Source organism: Geospiza fortis, unplaced genomic scaffold (assembly GCF_000277835.1).
Source record: "Geospiza fortis unplaced genomic scaffold, GeoFor_1.0 scaffold891, whole genome shotgun sequence".
In the NCBI taxonomy this organism is placed as follows: Eukaryota; Metazoa; Chordata; class Aves; order Passeriformes; family Thraupidae; genus Geospiza; species Geospiza fortis.
In genome coordinates, this window is record NW_005054649.1 from 242,055 (window position 1) to 260,712 (window position 18,658).

General features: G+C 45.0%; 1 protein-coding gene across 1 annotated transcript in view; it reads left to right on the plus strand.

Annotated features, from left to right (window-relative positions):
* Nucleotides 1–2,239: 2,239 nt before the first annotated feature.
* Nucleotides 2,240–18,658, plus strand: part of SMARCD3 (SWI/SNF related, matrix associated, actin dependent regulator of chromatin, subfamily d, member 3) — a 73,559-nt gene continuing 57,140 nt past the window's right edge. Inside the window, exon 1 of the mRNA XM_031064904.1 lies at nucleotides 2,240–2,429. The gene's annotated coding sequence lies outside the window, so the exon portion shown is untranslated. The remainder of the gene's footprint in view (nucleotides 2,430–18,658) is intronic.

Sequence of the window (18,658 nt, forward strand, 5' to 3'; positions counted from 1 at the left end):
TTTGGGCGGTGCAGCCTCGCCGGCTGTCCCAGCGCGGGCCCCGCCGCCCCTGCCGAGCCCCCCGGCTTCGCTGCCTGACTGGAGCTCGGCTCGCTTGGAGGGCAGGCAGAAAGGGGGAGCCCAGTGCTCGTGTACCGTTCCCGAATGTGGGCTGCAGGCCCCCTCGGGAGGGTCTCCTTTAGCAGGGACTGACTTTACCGAGGGAGACATCATCACTCTTCTGGATTCGTCCATCCTGCCCTGACATGGTCCATCCATCCTCTGGAGAGGAGTCCTCTTCTTAACACCCTGTCCCTGGAGACAGCCCAGCGCTGCCCTGCATCTAACTGACTGCTGTCTGTGGTGCTCCAGGAACAACCAGCCTTCACACAGGAGATGGCAGGAGCTTTTGAGAGAGAGTATTTGATTTGCTGCCTCTAAGATGCCTCTCAGTTCTGTTTTCAGAGGGAAATACATGGTCCAAGATACTCTCTCAGGACTAACAGGTTTGTGTCTGTGGGAGACTGATGCTCTGTGTGGCCTTCTGGAATATCTCCTGACTTCCCACTCATGCAAACCATCTCACTTTGGCACCAGGAGTTTGCTGCTGGAGATTGCTGCTCCTTCCCTCCCTCCTGTTCCCTGAAGCCTGAACTCTTCTCTGTTCCCTCCATCACCATGGCCTGTGGAGGATCCCTGTGTGCAAGTTGCTGCTGGGAGAAATTGAGGTCAAATTGAAATGGGGGACTGAGGAGCAAGCAATGTCATTCACCAGTTAGCATGATTTGGGAGAGTGTGCATTATCCTTGCCTGGTGCTGTCAGCACTGCCCTTCTTGGAGACTTCACCCTACAACCCATCCAAGGAAGTCCTGCAGCTTCTGAAAATAACCAGTTCCTTGGTGTTGTCTCAGGAGCAATCAACAATCTGCTGTTTTCCATGGGGACACCACCAACCAAACGAGCTGAGCTGTCTGTGAGGAGGAACTTGCAGCTTGGCCTTGCCCCTAAGGCAGGGTGAGGACACTCAGCCTTTGCTCTCCTCCTTCTCCTCAGCGCTGCAGTAATGTTCCTTTCTGTACCTCGTGCACTCTCCCTTCTCACTTGCGCTGCCTCCACTGCAGTGTTTGCCTCAGCCCCTGTCTGCCTGTCCTTCCTTGACTACAGCTCTGTTCCAGCAGAATTCACCAATATCTTCTTTTTGCCCTTTGTTCTTCCCTTTTCTTGACCCCACTAGATCCAGAGCCTTGGTCCTGTCCGTGGTGGAGTTATCCACTCTCCTCATGCTGCCTGGCACTGCCCAGGCTGGCACTGCAATGCTCCTACTTCCCTTTCTTGGCTATCCCTTCTTTGAGCAGTGATTTCTATTTGCATGTCTAGGTGTGAGCTTATGCTTGAGCATGCTTTGTGTGCTGGTGCTCACACCTGTTCTGCTGTAATGCTGCTTTTCTTCATCAGCTACAGCACAGAGCTGCCAGGAGCTGCTGTGCAGAGCTTTGTATGTGCAGGTGCAGCTGCCTCAGGTCTTCCCATGGAACAGGTCCTTTTCCTTCTTAGCCTGATTTGTCTTCTTTGGGAGCTATCATAGCATGCAGACACTGAAGCTGCCTGACTATGCCCTAAATCTGTAGGATCATTAATTTTTCCAGTCTGCCACACTCTCCTTAACCTAGTCGGGCAGCTAATGGTGCCTGATAAAATGCTGGAGTGTTCTGGTAGAAGTGGATTTTGAGTTCTTTAAGGAATTGGTTTTTTTAAGGATGCAAGCAAACTGACTTGGTTAATGTTCCTTAACTGGCCTGCTTTCCCAAGGTTGAGAACCTCTGTGTGAGACAATACCCTTGCTTCTTGGGACAGGTAAATTCCAGGAGTCCACTCCAATCCTACCCACCCTGTGGTTCTTATCAGAGCCTGCTCAATAGGTTGACAGGTTATAGGCAAGCAGTAACCTTTGTGTTCTTTCCACACTCCACAAATACAAGGTGGGTCCTGTGGGGAAACTGAAGAGCCTACATGGATGGGCCAGTGCCTGGGCAAAACTGCTGTCCTGGCAGCCTGGTCATGCAGCTATGTGCACAGTCTCCAGACAAGTCCCAAACTGCTATGTCAGTCTCATCTTCTCTTTCTCACTCTTCTCCCCCCTCTCTTTTTCCACAAGTTGTGCTGCTTATGAAGTGTCACATGGGTTTATGCTGTTCTAGGAAATGTTATTTTTATTGTATGTTATTTCCCTCTCACTCAGTATGTACTTTCTCTTTTCAGAGCTGGATCCAAATGCATCCTCAGCCTGCTGTCTTAGAGCTGTTCCTGCTTAAGGTCAATGAGAACATCTCCTGCTAATTCACCATGACATAATATCTGGTCTCCTGCTCCATCCACAGGATAAGTTTCTTGCTTCCTCTTGCTCTGTACAGATGTGACTCCAGGTGTTCAGCTGCCTTGTCTGATACAGGTAGGTTTTAGCTCTTTGAAAAGTGACCTGTTTTAGTCAGGAAGGATGTGTCTGTGCTTTGGACTGGGGATGGAAAATGTTTGCCTTTGGGCATATGGGAAATACTGTGTTGTGAAATAAATGCTAAGATGCCAGCTTGCTGCTGCTGACATAAACTGGTCACTTGAATAGCCAGTTACTTGTGTGATAGTTTGTGCTAGTGTTGGCAGGAAGATGCTGATCTGGCAGAGTGGACTGGCTCAGAGGAAGTGACACTGGAGGATGCAGTTGCTAAGAGGAGGAGGAATAGCAGCCGAATGTGGGCTGCTACTACTCCTTTGTGGTAATTCATTACTCCATTTGCCACAAGTAAACGTGATTAGTTCTTGTCAGGTGGTTATTGATCTGTGGGGTTTCCATGCTTCTCAGTGCAGGTTTAAATTAGCTCTTCCCAGCTAGGAAGATTTCTTCAGTACCTGCTGTTGCTGGATGGACACTGGTCATCTCCATGATAAGGTGCCCAAATCTGCCACTCACATCCTCATTTTCTACCATTAGTTACGTTCTTCCTGTTGCTTCCACTGCAAATATCCACGTGTCTGTTTTCCCAGCCAGTGCACAGCAAGGCTGTAGGGGACTTTTGTTTTTGCCACTCCTGGATTGGTGACTTCTCACCTTTCACAGCCTACACAGGTCACCTCACTGGTAGTGGAAATTGTGTGGTAGAAGAAATGCATACTATTTTGCTTTGGAAATAAACAGCCTAGGTTATAACAATTCTCACTGGAATTGGAAGGGCTTGTGTATGAAAACTCCTTCAGGTTTTTGATGAAGGTGTTAATGTTAACATTCTGTTCTCTTTATCACCCGGCACTATCTCTTTGCCCAGTGCAGTGCAGCCACCGTGGTTTCCAAGCAGAGTGCTTGGGCTAACACCTAGAATTTGGTGATTTCTCCTTGAATTGAACAGCATTCCAGAAGCCTATCTTTTCTGGAAAGATGCAGCTGGAGGAATTGAATGGTTCTTAATTTAAACTGTGAAGGATTAGGAGTTCAGGTGTTATACCAGGGGAGTTATCCAGGTTTTGCTTTTACATAGAAATGTCCTGGGTACATGGAACCAAGCAGGTATCTACACTTTATGTGCCTTTTCATCTAGCTCACAAGGCTGCACTGTGCACACTCTCCATAGCGTTTTCATAATGCAAACACTGGCTAATAGGTCTTGTTCTGGAAATGTTCCTCAGTGGTCCTCAAGTGAGGTATGAATTGACAGCCTCAGGTGCCCTTGTCAGTTGTTTCCAATATTCACTGAGTAGATGTGGAAGTGACAATGACACTGTCATTTCTGTACTGGCAGCTTTGTGCTGGACAAGAACCTCATGAATTTTATAGAAAGCTGTTTTAGTCTTCCTTTCATTTTTTAAAAAACTCTGCATTCACAGGTTTCAGATTTTGAGAGACAAACTTCCTATCCTTTCCTTTCTGGCCTCTTAGAGTCCTGTAGCCTTCTCTGTTTTCTGTACTGGTATGAACAGGTGGTGTCTGTGTCTGTCTGTGATCAGTGCCCAAAGCAAGGGATAGAAACATTTCTCCCTGAACAGAACTAGCCTTAACTAGCTTGAAGGCCTTAGCTAGACTGAAGAATTTACCTGCTCCAAGAATGTCAGTGTAAGATTCGATTCAACATTGTATTTTTTGCCTTTTTTACCCCCAAATTTGGCACGCTTACTCACTGCCTCTGAATAAATTTCTTAAAATTACTTGTTTAAAGGTAGTTCAGCTCCTTTCAAGATCCTAAACTGCAGAGAAGAAAACACAATTTACCAGTTATATATTTTTATATTTACGGGTGCAATATGCACAGCTATTGCATTGAAGTGGGAAATCATGTAAACTTACCTTTTCAGCATGTGGCCTTTGATTTGCAAGTATGCTTTGGATGAGCAACCCCCCTCTGGAGACAGGCTCCCTTTCTCCCCTGTGGAGAAAGTTGGGGCTGTTCAGTCTGGAGAAGAGAAGGTTGTGTGGAAGTGTCTGAAGGGGCTGCAGGGGAGCTGGAGAGGGATTCTTTGTCAGTAACTGCAGTAATAGGAAAAGGAGTAACGGGTACAAACTGAAAGAGGGGAAATTCAGGTTAGATATTAGGAAGAAATGTTTCCTGTGAAGGTAGTTAGACACTGGCACGTGTTGCCCAGGAAGGCTCTGGCAGTGCTCAGAGCTGGGCTGGATAAGGCCTGAGTGACCTCGTCCAGTGGAGGTGTCCCTGCCCAGGGCAGAGGGCCTTGGGACTAGATGATCTTTTAGTCCACTCCAACCCCTTAATGTTTTATGAGTCTATGATATGAAAGAAATTTGACTTGGTGAAATTGCGAGGCCCAACAAAGTATGATAATGAAAATTTATAAATGTATTAATTTTAAAGAATTAAACCAGTCATTTTCCCCTGGCAAATACTTTGATTCATGGCAACAACAGAAGTCACAGTTAAAAGGTGGTGCCTACACAGAACAGAAGAGCTATGTTTGCAGCTGTGAGATCAGTGAGGAATGATTTTAAAATGTTAATTGCAGATTTTTAAGCTTTCCATTTTCAGGATAGAGGACATAATGGAAGGTTACTTGAGGGGTTTTATTCTTGTTTGTTCCTTGAGATCATAGGGGTAACCACATAGTAACTGAATGGGCTGGCGGGCTGATCGCTCTGTGTGGACAGGGGCCAATCTTAGCAGTTGCAGGAGAAGTACAAAGCTCAGTCACTGTGGGTCACAGAGGGACAGAATGGTATGGGTTGGAAGGGACCTTCACAGATCACCTAGCTGTGCTCCAGCATTTCACCTCCCTCATTGTTAAAAATGTCTTCCTTAGGTCTCATCTAAAACTGCCCTCTTTAAAACAGCAGTTTTAAAGTGTTGTCCCTTGCCCTGTCTTACAGGCCTTGGTAAAAGGTCTCTGTCTTTCTTACAAGACCCCTTCAAGTACTGGAAGGCCACAAGAAAATCTCCCTGGAGCCTTTTCTTCTCTCTTGTCTCTCTCAGCCCATCTCCAGAGCAGAGGGGCTTCAGCCCTCAGAGCATCTCTGTGGCCTCCTCTGGGCTTGCTCCAACAGATCCATGTTTGTCTTGTGCTGTGGGCCACGGGTGAGGTCTGACAAGTGCATACAGGAATAATCCCCCCCATACCTGCTGTCTGTGCTGGGGGATCAGCCAGGACACAGGTTGTTTCTGGGATGTCAGCCCTCATGGCCAGCATCTGCTCCCCCAATAAATGAGATGGAGAATTGGTGATGACCAAAATGGAGAAGGCTGAGATACTCAACAACTTTTTTCCTGCTCAGTTTTCACTTGTAATTGCTCTTCCCAAATCTCTGGAGTCCCTGAATGTCATGGTAGAGACAGGGCAATGAAGCTCTGCCCACTGTAGGAGTAGATCAGGACCTAGACCACCTGAGGAACAGGTACATACAGAAGTCCATGGGACCTGATGAAACACATGCCAGGGTCCTCAGGGAACTGGCTGATGGTGAATCCTCTCTCTCCTCAGTAATCTGTATTCATCAAAGAACATCCCATAACTGGAGAAGCCAGTCACCAACCCCAGCCATGAAGCCAGGTGTTGATCCACACTGATCATGGTTGTTTACACATTAATGGATCTTATGCTAAAAGAAGCTTTTGGATGATATGACACCCATATTTTACTGAGCACTAATTGATTTCCATTGGTCCTTACTGTGAGCCTTATACCTTCCACAAAGACAAGCTGGTTTAACCACTGGAAATTTAAATGTGACATACTGCTTGTAGACCTTCTGCCAGTGGAGGGTTTAAGAACTTGGACAAATATCTGTTAAGAAGGGTTTTGGCAGACCAAGGCTGACTTGGGGCAAAGAAGGATTTGAAGCTCTAAAGGCCATGCCAGCCCCTCTGCTTGTTCTCTAAATACTTTACATTCTTGTATGAATCAAAGTCTCTAGTCCAGCGGTATCTGTATGTGGTTTGTAAGTAATTCTTGTGCCAGTTTTGTTCTTGGTAGTCCAGACCTATCTTAGTAAGGAAGTGAACCAGTGTGGACTGCTAAGAACAGCATAGATCTAGATCTATGCCTAGATCTCCCTGGGATGTGCAGACCAGCTAGGGCACAATTTGTGGTTTACAAATTTCAGAAAACTGGATGCTCCTTATCTAGTTACTGCTTTTTGCATCTTCAGTGTCTCTTGGCAAGTCCTACATCAGTTAGTGCCCCAGGCTGCCTATCTTACATGAAAAACATTTAATTAATTTTGAACTTAGTCCTCCATTTTTGTTGGTGATCCTCAAGTTCTTTTGTTACAAGATAATGTGCTTCTTTCATCACAGTGACAATTTTTATTCTTTATATTTTCCCCCTCCTCTGCAATATAAACAGGCACTCTGCCTCAGCTCCTCTCCATAAGAGGATTACTTTGTATGTAGTCTTTCTATATCTGTATGGTTATAATTCTGCTGTATGCTTTTAGAGATGTGACCAGCACGGGCTGCAGTGTGATAAAAAACCAGTACTGACTGATACTGTGCTCTGTAATGTCTTCTGTCAAGCTCTTCATAACTCTGTCAAATTTTATTTTCTGAGTGAATGCTTCTGTGAAGTGCTGCAGCCATCCTCATCTGTTAATATCTTTAACAATGTCAATTGCACACAAAGTCATAATTAGCGGAGTCTTGTTTTTTGTTTGAAGACTTGATGTGTAAGTGTGCCACTGCAGGTAAGGAGTCACCATGTCTTTTGTAAAGACAAACACATGTGCCCCATGGGTCTGTTTTGTTCTTATTCTGTTCTCCATTGTGTCCCTGTTTTATTAGGATTAGAATTCTTTTCTAGGTCATGTAAATAAAAGTGGGTTTGTCAGCATATTGCATTTCAGTGTTTTGAAAATGGCTCTCAGCCAGGTTTCCAAAGAATATAAAAGCTATCAAGTGAAATAGATAGTCAATAAAGAAAACTCCTTGTAAGCAGTAAGAAAAAGCAGTGACTCATACAATGGTTGAGGTTGGAAGGGCTCTCTGGAGGTCATCAAGCAGAACTGGTTGCCCAGGACCATGTCCAGACAGCCTTTCAATATCTCCAAGCTGGGGGACTCTACAACCTGTCCAGGCAACCTGTCACCCTCACTGTAAAACACTATTTGTTGGTGTGCCAAGGGAGCCTCTTGTGTTTCAGTTTGTGCTCGTGGCATCACTGGGCACCACTGAAAAGAGCCTGGACCCATCCCCTTTGCATGGTCCCATCAGGAATTTATAGACATTAATTAGCCCTCTCCAGACTGAGCAGTACCAGCACTCCTGGCCCTTCCTCACAGCAGAGATGCTCCAGTCCTTTTGTCAGGTTCATGGCTCTTCTGTGCACTCCCCAGTGTGTCCATGTCTCTCTTGCTGGGCACAGCACTCAGCTGTGGCCTCCCCATGCTGCAGTGAGGGGCAGGATCCCCTCCTGCCACTGTGGCCAGTGCAGCCCAGGTGCCAGGAGGGTTCCACTCGGGGTCTTTGTCTGACAAACTGCCCTTGGTGCCTGGGGCTGTCCTTCCCCAGAGGCAGCCGTCTGCACTTCCTGCTAAATTTGGCCAGGAATGTAAGGGTACATGCAAGGTGAGAGTACACCTCTTCCTCTTTGAGGTCAGGCAGTCAAGGAGGTTCTCCATGCAAAGGGGATAATGAGTAAATGGGGAAAGTGCTACAGAAAAAGAGAGACCCTGTTAGGCTGTTAGTCAAGGGATAATGGTGACAAAGCCCAAGAGCAGACTTCCACTGACTGATGAGCCTTTAGGAAACTGCAGGCATGGCTTTCAAGAGATCTAAGCTGGATTAGAGCAATCCCTGGGACACCAGGAGTTGCTGATGGTGGTGGCTGTAGAAGGATGAATAAATGTTGTGTTTCTGTGCTTTTTTGGTTTCCCATTGGTGCTCAGTGTATGATGAATGATTTCCAAAGGTCTAAGTAGTGAAGCAACAAAATTAGATGATAATGCAACATTATTTGGTGCAGCAGAACCTAAATCTGTCTCTTAGGATTGGGGAAGAGTGTTCCAAAACTGGATGATAATATGGCAGAATAAATTTATATGTAAAGTGCATAAAGAAAATAAACCTGCTAGTGTAGCCACATCATTGCTAAAATGATCTCTTTCAGCCCAGGAAAGAAATCTTGGCATCTTTATAGAGAGTTCTCTGTAAACCCGAGTTTAACAGTAGCAATTAAAATGGAAACTTTGATGTTAGATATTACAGGAAATGAATTAACAAAGCTGAAGTTACTGTTGTAATATTGTATAAATCTGTGGCTCTCCTGTGTTGTGAAGAGAGAATGGAGTTTCGTATCCCTTAAGATGCAGTGACTAGTAGAACAAGAGGAATCCTAGAAAAAGTGATTAGGATAGTGAGAGGTGGAGAGATTTCCATCAGAGGAGGCTTGTGAGAATTCTTTAGAGAAGTGATATATGAAGGTACGAGTTACAGAGATTATCAGCCACAACTGAGGAAAGGTAAAGCACAAATGGACTTAGAATTTATAGAAGATACAGGCATGTGATGAAATTATGAAGCAACAGGCTTTGAACTAGCACAAAGTATTTTGGGTGTTGGGGTTTTTTTTCAGTTGAAGGTAAACCCGGACGCCCCAAGGTTGTTTCAGTCGACACTCCTCCTCAAATTGCAAATCTTAAGTATCAGTGCAGTCTTTTCAGAAGGATGGGGAAAAGGCTTGGGTGAGGGAGGAGAGAGAATGTGAAACGCGATTGGGTGGCACCAGCAGTGCATCCTGCAGCCCAGGGAACTGCCTTGCTCCTCCTGCATGGCTGCAATGCAGATCCCACCTCCATCCACACGGGTCCCGTGCTGCAGGAGCTCCCCCCGGTGACCTGGCCAAGGCGGCCGCAGCGGGGCAGTGCGGATCTGCCAGGACCGTGTCCGAGCTGCGCCTGCTGCGGGAGCTGCTCCCGGCCCGGCTGGCAGCCTCCGCCGTGCGCTGCCGCTGCTGCTGCCGGGGGCCCCCGGTGCACAGAGCCGGCTGATTTTACAGACGTGTTCTGGCTAAAACTGGCGGCAAAGATAGAGCAGAGATGGACGCCGCCTTTTGCCAGCCAGGTTTTCTGGAAGTGCAGTTCTAGACCCCAAGAAGCCTATGGAGAGGAAGGAATCCGTTTTATTGCACATTAGATCAGTGAGAGGGAATTGAAAGAGCAGCAGGACAGCAGGAGAAAAGACAGGCATGCAGAGGTGTGTAGGTTGACAATGTCATTTTAAGTGTTGATATCAAAACCAGATATTAGGGATAATCTGACATATTATAGCGAAACGCTTAAAACATATTCTGAAAACAGGAATGGAAGAATGATTGATGTGCTTAACTGGGGCTGGTGATTAAGACTGTGTAAAACTCTATGATCTTAAAGATGCTGGAATGCTTTGGGCACAGTCTCCAAGAGCAGTGGCTGTCTCCTTGGCAACAGGAAGGCATCTATCTGTTCCCATGGCAACGGACCGGAGGGGTGCTCGAGGAGGGCTGTGCAGAGCTCCTCAGCGCAGGCTCCCGGCTCGGGTTGCTCCTCCCTGGAGCAGAGGCTGTGGGCACATTCAGGTGCTCTGATCCTGCAGCTGACCAGGAGGGGTGGACTGGAAGCGTTCCTGCTCCCTGTGTAAAACTGATTAATTGCGCTGTGTTGTTTCATCTGGGGAGTTCCTTGCTAATTGCCAGCATTAAAGAGTTCTTTGCAGCTCCCCATAAGGAAAGTAGGATTTTTGCTACCCAGAGAAGCATCAGAGAGTGTTTGATGTTGATTCTTTCAAAGCCGTGGACAGACAGATATGAATAAACAGGAAACAACGTACATGCAAAAGTCTGCATCTCAGCAGCCCTTTCTGGTGTCTAAAAGGAGACTTGTGCAGAGACACTGACAGGCCTATCTGCACTAGATCCACCACATAAGAACTGCTAATAAAGTAAGCAAATTACGTATAATAGGCACCACTTCTTCTAAACACATTGTGATTCTTTTCTAAGGGAGCCAACTCATATTTGGCACCAGAAGTAGGATTGAAGCATGGTTTGATGTTTTCATCTTTTTTAAATATGAGGCATGGGATGCAGAAGCACTAATGGAACAGTGATAATTTCAAAGTGATCAACTGAGAAAACGATTTTAGAAGCAGCATTTTGAATGCATTTCTATGTGTTGTGTGTAGGTATTACTAAGCAGTGTTTAGTTTTTTTCATCAACAGCCTGCTTTGCATTCCAGTAGCTTCTTTCTAGTCCTGCATTAAATGATAGCAAAACAGAAATGCATTACTTACCTTCATTAGCATACTGTTTTGCTCCCTAATATGCACCTTTTAAGGCAAAAACCACTTCCAATTGCTGCTGCTGGACTAGCATGTATGCTTGCAGGTAAAGGCACTCCAGGTGTTTTGTCCTTGCCTGGTTTCAGCTCCAGTCTCCAGGCTGTGGTTCCTCATACAAATTCACCACGTTGATTGGGCAAGTTGATTGAGTTACTTGTCATGCTTAAGTCTTTCCTGAGTAGAATCATAAAATCACAGAATGGTTGAAGTTTAAAAAGGCCTCTTGAGATTGTGTGTTCCAACCTCCCATCTCAGACCTGGGTCAGCTTGAGCAATTTGCTGACTACCAAGTTCAGTGATCTTCTGAATATCTACAGTGATGGAGTGAACTTGCTCTTTGGGCAATCTTTTATAAGTAAAAACCTGTTCACCTGTTGTGTATGTCCATCTGGTTCAAACATTCCCAAATCTTGTCTTCCTTCATTGACATCAAGTCTTCCTTGCTCCAGACTGGTGTTAGGAGCCTGGAATTCCTGACAGCCAATCTTGCCAATAAAGAAAGATGCAAAGAAAGCATTCAGTACTTCAACTTATTCTGTGTTCATTCTCAGCAAATCCCCTCCCCAGTAAGCCTACATTCTCACATATCTGTCTTTTACTGCTGAGATATTTGTAGAAACCTTTCTGTCCTCCCTTCATGTTCCTCCCTAAATTCAACTCCAGGTAGGCTTTTGTTATCCTGATGACATCCCTGCGTGCTTGGACACTGTCTCTGTATTCCTTCTGGGTCACCCCTCCCTGCTTCTGCCTCTTGCAATGCTTCAGCTCAGTCTGGAGCTCCTTGTCCATGCATGCAGGCTTCCTGCTGCTTTTGATTCATTTCCTGCCTGTGGGATGAACCGGTCTTGAATTTGGAGGAGGTGATCTTTGAAAATCAACCAGATCTCCTGGAACTCTCTTCTTTCCAATTGGTTGATTGTTTTCTACCCTGGTCCATCCTCTCATGTTCCTGAAATGTCATCTCATGGTCTAGCCAAGGCTGCTCTGACCTTCACATTCCTGACCAGCTCTTCCATGTCCAGCAGAACACCTCTCTGTGTCTGCTCCTCAGTTGCCCATTTTAGGAGTTTATGGTCAGTGTGACCCAGAAGCCTCATGGATTGATTGTGCCATGCTCTGTTATGCCCTCAGCAGATACTGGGGTGGTTGAAGTCTTCCATGAAGACCAGACACTGTGGACATGGGTATTTTTCCTGCTGTTGTGGTCTCACTATTTCTCCCTCAGCAGGTGGTCTGCAGCAGACACCTACCATGGCTCTGTGTGCTGGTCCACCTGATAACTCTGATCCTAACTCTGGTCTGCAGGCTCTCCCCTCATGCTCTGTCCATCCCCAGATGGAGCTCTGTGTGCTCCAGCCACACCCTGAAGGGCTGAAGGGCTGAAGGGCAGCTCCTCCTCCTCAGCCCCCAGCCTGCCCTTCCTGAAGTCCTAAAGGCTGCAGCCATCACAGCACTCCTGTCCTGTGGGATGTCAGTTACCCTGGAATTCAGTGCATGTTCAGGGTGAAAAGGGACCAGAGAGAGCATGTCTAACAGCGTGGGTGTTCAGAAGCTTTCTGGAGGAGGGAGAGGAGGCTGTCAGCCTGGGAGCAGATATGCCACCGTTGCTGCAGGAATCAGGAGAATGTGTCACAGCTTCATCAGTCTGAAGATAGGGACTGAGGACCCTCTGCCCTCCAGCCACAGGCAAATGGCAGAAAAAGCATTTCACATGTTCCTGCTCTCTCAGATGCTTTGCTACACGGAGACTGCAACAGGATCAGGAACTGAAGTATTAATTATTGGAGTTATATGTGGTCCATTCTTCACCAGCTGCCAGACAGAACAGTAATTTTCTGGGGGTGTTCTTCAGGGCTTTGTCTGGTTTGAAATGTCAGAGACCTTTTGTTTCTGCAGGCAGCCAAGAGGTTTTTTTTCTTTTGATAGACAAATGGAGCTGAAGTGTAAGGGAAGATCATAAGCCTTACAATAAGGCCATAACAGGAGAGAGATGCAAGTCTGGAACTGATTTTGATTAAATAATTTCTTACAAGGAGCTGTTGATTCCTTGCAGCACTGTGGAGGAGAAAAGGCATTCTGGGGTTGCATGGCAAAGTGGATGCAGGGCAGGGTAAAATCAGAAAATGCATAAGGCTGATGGGATGCAGAGGGATCCAGAATTGGGTCCTTATCTATATGCACTATCTGTACTGCATATAGACAATTTCAGAGCAAATTTTTGCCTGTGGCATTCCAAGAGGATTTAATCAGAGTGAAAAAAAAAAGTATTTGCCAAGTTCAGAAGAGACAGAATTGCAGTTTTGTGATGTGCAACAGCAGGAGCTTGAACTGGGGAGAGGAAGGATTGACTCGAATAGAAGGAGGTAGAGAAACAGAAGAAAAAATGAGTAACTGTTCAGATAAAATCAGCTGAGTTGCTAAAGATCAAATGCAGCAGAAAAGGAGTAAGTTATGTGATAGACAGAAGAACCTTTTCTGAAGAACAGAAATATGACAAGCTTTTTTGTGTTGGAATATTTCTTAGCTCCCTGTATTTCTTATTATTGGAATATTAGTGATTAACTTTCCATTACATAAACTTTTCACTAATTTTTTTGGTTTGTTTCATTCTTGTTTAGATTAGGTGAATGCCCTACTGGAGATTAATGTCCAAGATCTGAACTAAAAGGATTTAAAGAAATACTGTTTCAATTTTCATGGTATCTCAGACTTACAATAACAATTTAGAAAGCCTTTCTCTCTATAACCTTAGCAGATATTTATGTATTATTATTTGGCGTAATACTTACAGTTAGCATTTGGTGTTGCTGTATCATATGTATATATACCAGCTGGGCTGTGTATTCTGATATATGTATCAGAACACTAGGGAATCTCTTGGAAGAAGGAAGCATAGTTACTTCCCAAGAGACAATAAGGTAGAAGAAATCTCCCACAAGTGTGTTATTTCTATGGTTTCAAGTTGCAGGCAGAGTATAAATTGATCTGAAAGCAGGTGTTGAGGATGGGTGCAGAGGGTAGGAATTTGGTGGCTGTTCCAAACAAGGGTAACCAGACAGCTGGCACGCCTGTCGGGATGGCTGGTGTTCTCTATTCCACTGCTCCTTCTATTTCCATCTGCTGGCTTCATCTGCACACTGTCAAGGTCAGAGACAACATTGTTCTAAGCTGAACCTCCTGATACTCTCAGGCACCAGAAACTAGTGAGCCCAAGAATGGGAAGGGTTGTGGCGTGTGACAGAGAATGTGACACAAAGTACAACACTCAGCTCTTCTCCCTCTGACAGTTCATGGCCCTGCACAAACACATCCCTCTCCTGGAAGTTCTCCAAAGTACACTCTGTTTCGAAAAGCACTGAATGCCAGAATGATTCAACTTAGCTTCTTCTGCACGTTTTAAAGATGATTTAACAAGTAACTTGTGGCAGCACTTGTGTGCCTGGTGGCTCAGAGGTGCTTTGTCCCGGGATCACTGCGGTGCGCGCCATGTGCCAGGTGACCCTGGCAAAGGCAGCTTGGAGCTGGGAGCTGCCAGCCTGCTGTGCCTGTGCTCTGCTGAGGGAGAGGAGCACACAAACCACTGTGCTGTGCTGCAGCCAGGCCGTTTCCACTCCTGCAATGCTCAGCTGCTCAGATGAGCCTTGGCCAAAAGCCCATTGTCCAGCTGGAGCCCGAGGGCTGTAATCGTGTCCCTGTGCCACGAGCTGCTGTGCTCAGAGTCCTGTGATTTCATACATGGATTTATGTACTGGGTGAGTTGGCACTGAAAGGATTAGCAAACCATCCTACCTGCCCTACACACACAGCACAGTTCTTCCACCTCAGGATTTATCTTCCAGCAGCTTGATCTTTTCCAACTTAAATGTCCTGTCTAACATTTCAGGCCGAGTTGAGTTTTTTATCCTTTCTCCTGATTGGCTGTGAAACTTTTCCAAAATCTTCTTGTGTGAGGATTTAATCTACAAATATTTTCCTTCTCTCTTTTAGATCTTTGAAGGAAGTAAAAAAATCTGTATGTAAAACCCACTTTGGAGTCCATAGTAGTCATTTTCCTTCCACTTGTTTTTATTACTTGTTTGTAACTTTTCAGTAATGTTACATACAAATTACATACTAATTATGTTCCTATTAAGAATTTCAGGCATATAATGTTTTACTACATTGCCTCTAAGTCACATTTGCCATTTCTCTCTAGCTGCCGTTGTTTTTTTTTCCAAAGCCATTGTTTGCTGTAATTATGTACTGTTTGGGATTAACTTTGACTTTTTGGAGTAATCTGTAGCTGTTGTAATTATTCTGCCAAACAAAATAATTTTAAAAGACATTTTGCCTTGTCTGGCAATGCAGTTTTTGTAATGATCACCACTATTGCTTGCTCTCAGTTCCATCATGTTCTAAGGCCAACATGATTGTATTCCCCTGTTAATTGTCCTTCCAGTTCAGCTGAAGTGGGACCTGGATTTATGAGACAGTCCATGCCAAGACTGCTCTGTTTTCCTTCTTTGGTTCTGTCCTTTCTCCAGCCTCCTAGTGCTCAATTCTTAATCAGCTTTGCCTATGAATACATCCTTCAGTCCATATTTACTTACTATTGATTTGCTTAAACTACAGACACTTTTCAAATGACTTTCAGTGAGAATAGGGCATAATTCTTAGCATTGCTAGTATTAATCAAAATGAACTGTAATGGACTCCTGACAAACAAATAGGAAATCCTGTAGGTTTTCTGACAATGAAGAACGGCAAGAGTACTCTAGGCAGATGCATTACGTTCATCCTCTAAGTCCATGCAAGGCTCAAGGATTATTTTTGAAAGACAAAATAACTGAGCATGAGAAGGGTATGTGTGGTATGAAAAAGCAGCCTAAGTTTACTAACCTGTTCTTTCTCAGATAAGTAGATTGATTCCTCACAAAGGAGTCAGTGTCTTTCTTGTCCAGACTTGAGTGAAGCCTTCGATACAGTGTGATCTGAACATTTGGCTGGGACTCAGAAGACAGGTAAAAGCAGAACTGCAGAGTAGGGAAGGAGCTCAGTAAAGAAGACACAAAAGACATTGCAGTTTCTTCAGGATTTCTCTAGGGTGCCATTTAATATTTTCACTAATGCCCATGGCACAAAAATAGGCAATGTAATAATGAAATTTGCTGCGATGCAAATGGGTATTGTTGAAGCAGAAGAGAACAGGTTATGTGGGAAGAACTGCTTGACTGTGAGCTACACAAACAGAACCAGCTGGTATCTGGTGACAATACAGTGCACAGCCATGCACTTGGGGCCTTGTCACAGGAGTAGGCACTGCATGCCAGAAGTGATCTAATGGCAGTGCTTAAGAAGGAGAAACAGCCTGGTACTTCAGAGAACATGGAGAGAACCTGGAGCTGTCACTGTCAGGATGTTGTGGAGGGCAGCTATGAGCCTGGCTAGGTTTGATAGGTTTCTGCTTGTGAGAAAAGTCTTGATGGCACACGAGCATGTGGCCTGGACACTGGAGGTACAGTTCTGTCTGCCCTTGTTCTAGCCAGGTTAACTGGGACTGACAGGTGTAGGGGGACACAGTATGGGTAAATGAAGGTGGTGTAGAATGTAATCTTATCCCCTAAAAGAGTTGCAGCTGAACCAATTACTAAAGATTAGGAGCAGGCCGGATGATAACAAGCCACACCTGTAGCAAATAAGAACAGTGTTATAAAAGAGTGGATTGGTGGGAGCTGGAATTAGCTGACTACTGTAAGGACTAGGAACAGTCAGTGCTTAGAGGAGCTGCCTACAAGAAACATCGAGGAGGTATGAAACTTTGGTGATATGGAATCCTTGCACTCTAATGGTAATAGAACTTTTGATATATAAGACAACAGACAGGAAAGATGGAATGATGAGAAATGGGTACAGAATTTTATGAAGGCAAATAACAGTTTTACTTGTTTAATCTGATGAAAGGAAGAGTGAATGTGGATGTGACAGGTATGTAGAAATGCTTCAAAGCATAAACATTAGACACAAAGGACCATTAAGGACAATGTTGATAAGAGTAAATGAAAATAGTCACAAAACCCCAGAACGTGGATTTTTAGCAGCTATCCTGAAGGAATACCAAGATTTAAAGTGTTGTGCAATAAACTTATATCTGAAAGGGTTAGATGTGACATGGTTGCTGTTGATTATACATAGAATCAGAGAATTGTAGAACGGTTTGAGTGGGAAGGGACTCTCCAGCCCGACCAGTAAACCCACTTGCTCTGAGCCCTGTCCAACCTGGCATACAATACTTTTAGGGATGGGGCAGGCACAGCTTCTCTGGACAACCTGTGCCAGGGCCTCACCACTCTCATTGGGAAGAACCAGTGGTTCCCTCAGCTCTGTTCTGTCAGTGAGTGATAGCAGGTGAATATTCTAGATGGTCTTACCAAATGCACCCCTGTGCCATCATTCTCACCACCAAGAATCATGAAGATACTCTTTCTGGACTGGGGGCCGTTGGTTTGAGGGTAGTTGTTGACAGGTCTTTTTCTCTGCTCCCTCAGGATTACCCACCAAGAATTCCTCTATTTCATTCACTTCTGAAAAATTCAAATCTGTATTCCCAACTGTTCACCTTTCAGGACCAAAGTCTTACTACTGACCCCTCACACTTTGCAGCTCTGCCTGGCCCTGGGTTAGAGGATGAGGATTGTGGCTGCTGCTTGCAGTGCTCTAGTTCTTTGCTCAGATGTTTGAAGCTGTTTGTGCACAGCTGTTGCTGCACACAGTGCAAAGAGGGATGGTAAGGATGGTGATGATGGACAAGTGGAGGTAAAGGCATGGTAGAACTAGACAGCTTACCATGAGGTTAAACAGAATTGACTAAAATATTAGTGTGGTTGATGATAATTCTGATGACTCATTATTTTGTATCCTATAATATTACATATATATTTGGTATATTTCTCTGTCTTTTAGCATCCCTGCTGTTGCCTTTGATTACTTTTAAAATAATCATGAAATAAGTTTCTCTCTCTACCTCTTCACAATGATGTTTGGAACCTTCAGAGACAGAGACAAACACTTGTCTTTGTCTTATTTCCTTCCTCCCTCCCTCCCTGACAGATTTTAGAAACAAGTACTGGGAAGGCCTAACAGAGAAAGGAACCTCTGTGTTACAAAATTTCAGTTTCTGTATGGAAATAAGGCAAAAGGAATCGCTGGAAATCAGCTGGTGCTGTGTCCTGTCTGCAGTCAGAATCCACACCAAGTCACAATCCACACCACCTACATCACTCTGCATAGATGCTTGGCTAACCTGTTCTTGAAAGACCTTTGGTGATGAGGAGTCCCATCCTTGCTGGACAAACTCTCTCAGAACATCTCTGCTGTCACTGCTGTACTTCTCCTTAATATCTAACATAATCTTCCTGGGAGAAATTCAAGCTGTTAATTCCTGTACTCTGTGTATGGGGAGCAGCTCTTCCCTGTATTTGCAGCAGCTTTTTGGACACCTGACGACTGTTGTTTTCTCTTTATCTTACTTGGATCTTACAGTTCCTGTCACACTTACTGACCTTCCTTAACCTTCTTGGTTTTCTGGTTTCTCCCACGTTTCCTCTGATGCACAGAGCCCCTGACAGCAAAGGTTGGTCTGGATGAGACACTGGCAATTCATACCACGACAGAATTGCTTTGGAGGAGTTCCTCAGCAATTCTGGCAACATTTAAGGACATTAAACATTTAACATTCTTCAACCTTAAGGAACTGTTGAGCTGGAACAGCTTGTGGCCTGGAGAGCTCAGGGGATGAGGAGAAGGAGGAGAGACGGAATGAGGAAAAATGAAGAATCTAGAGTACCGTTGTCAATGCCTGTGCTGCCACCAAGGGCAGGAGAGCAGTGGGGCAGCATTCCT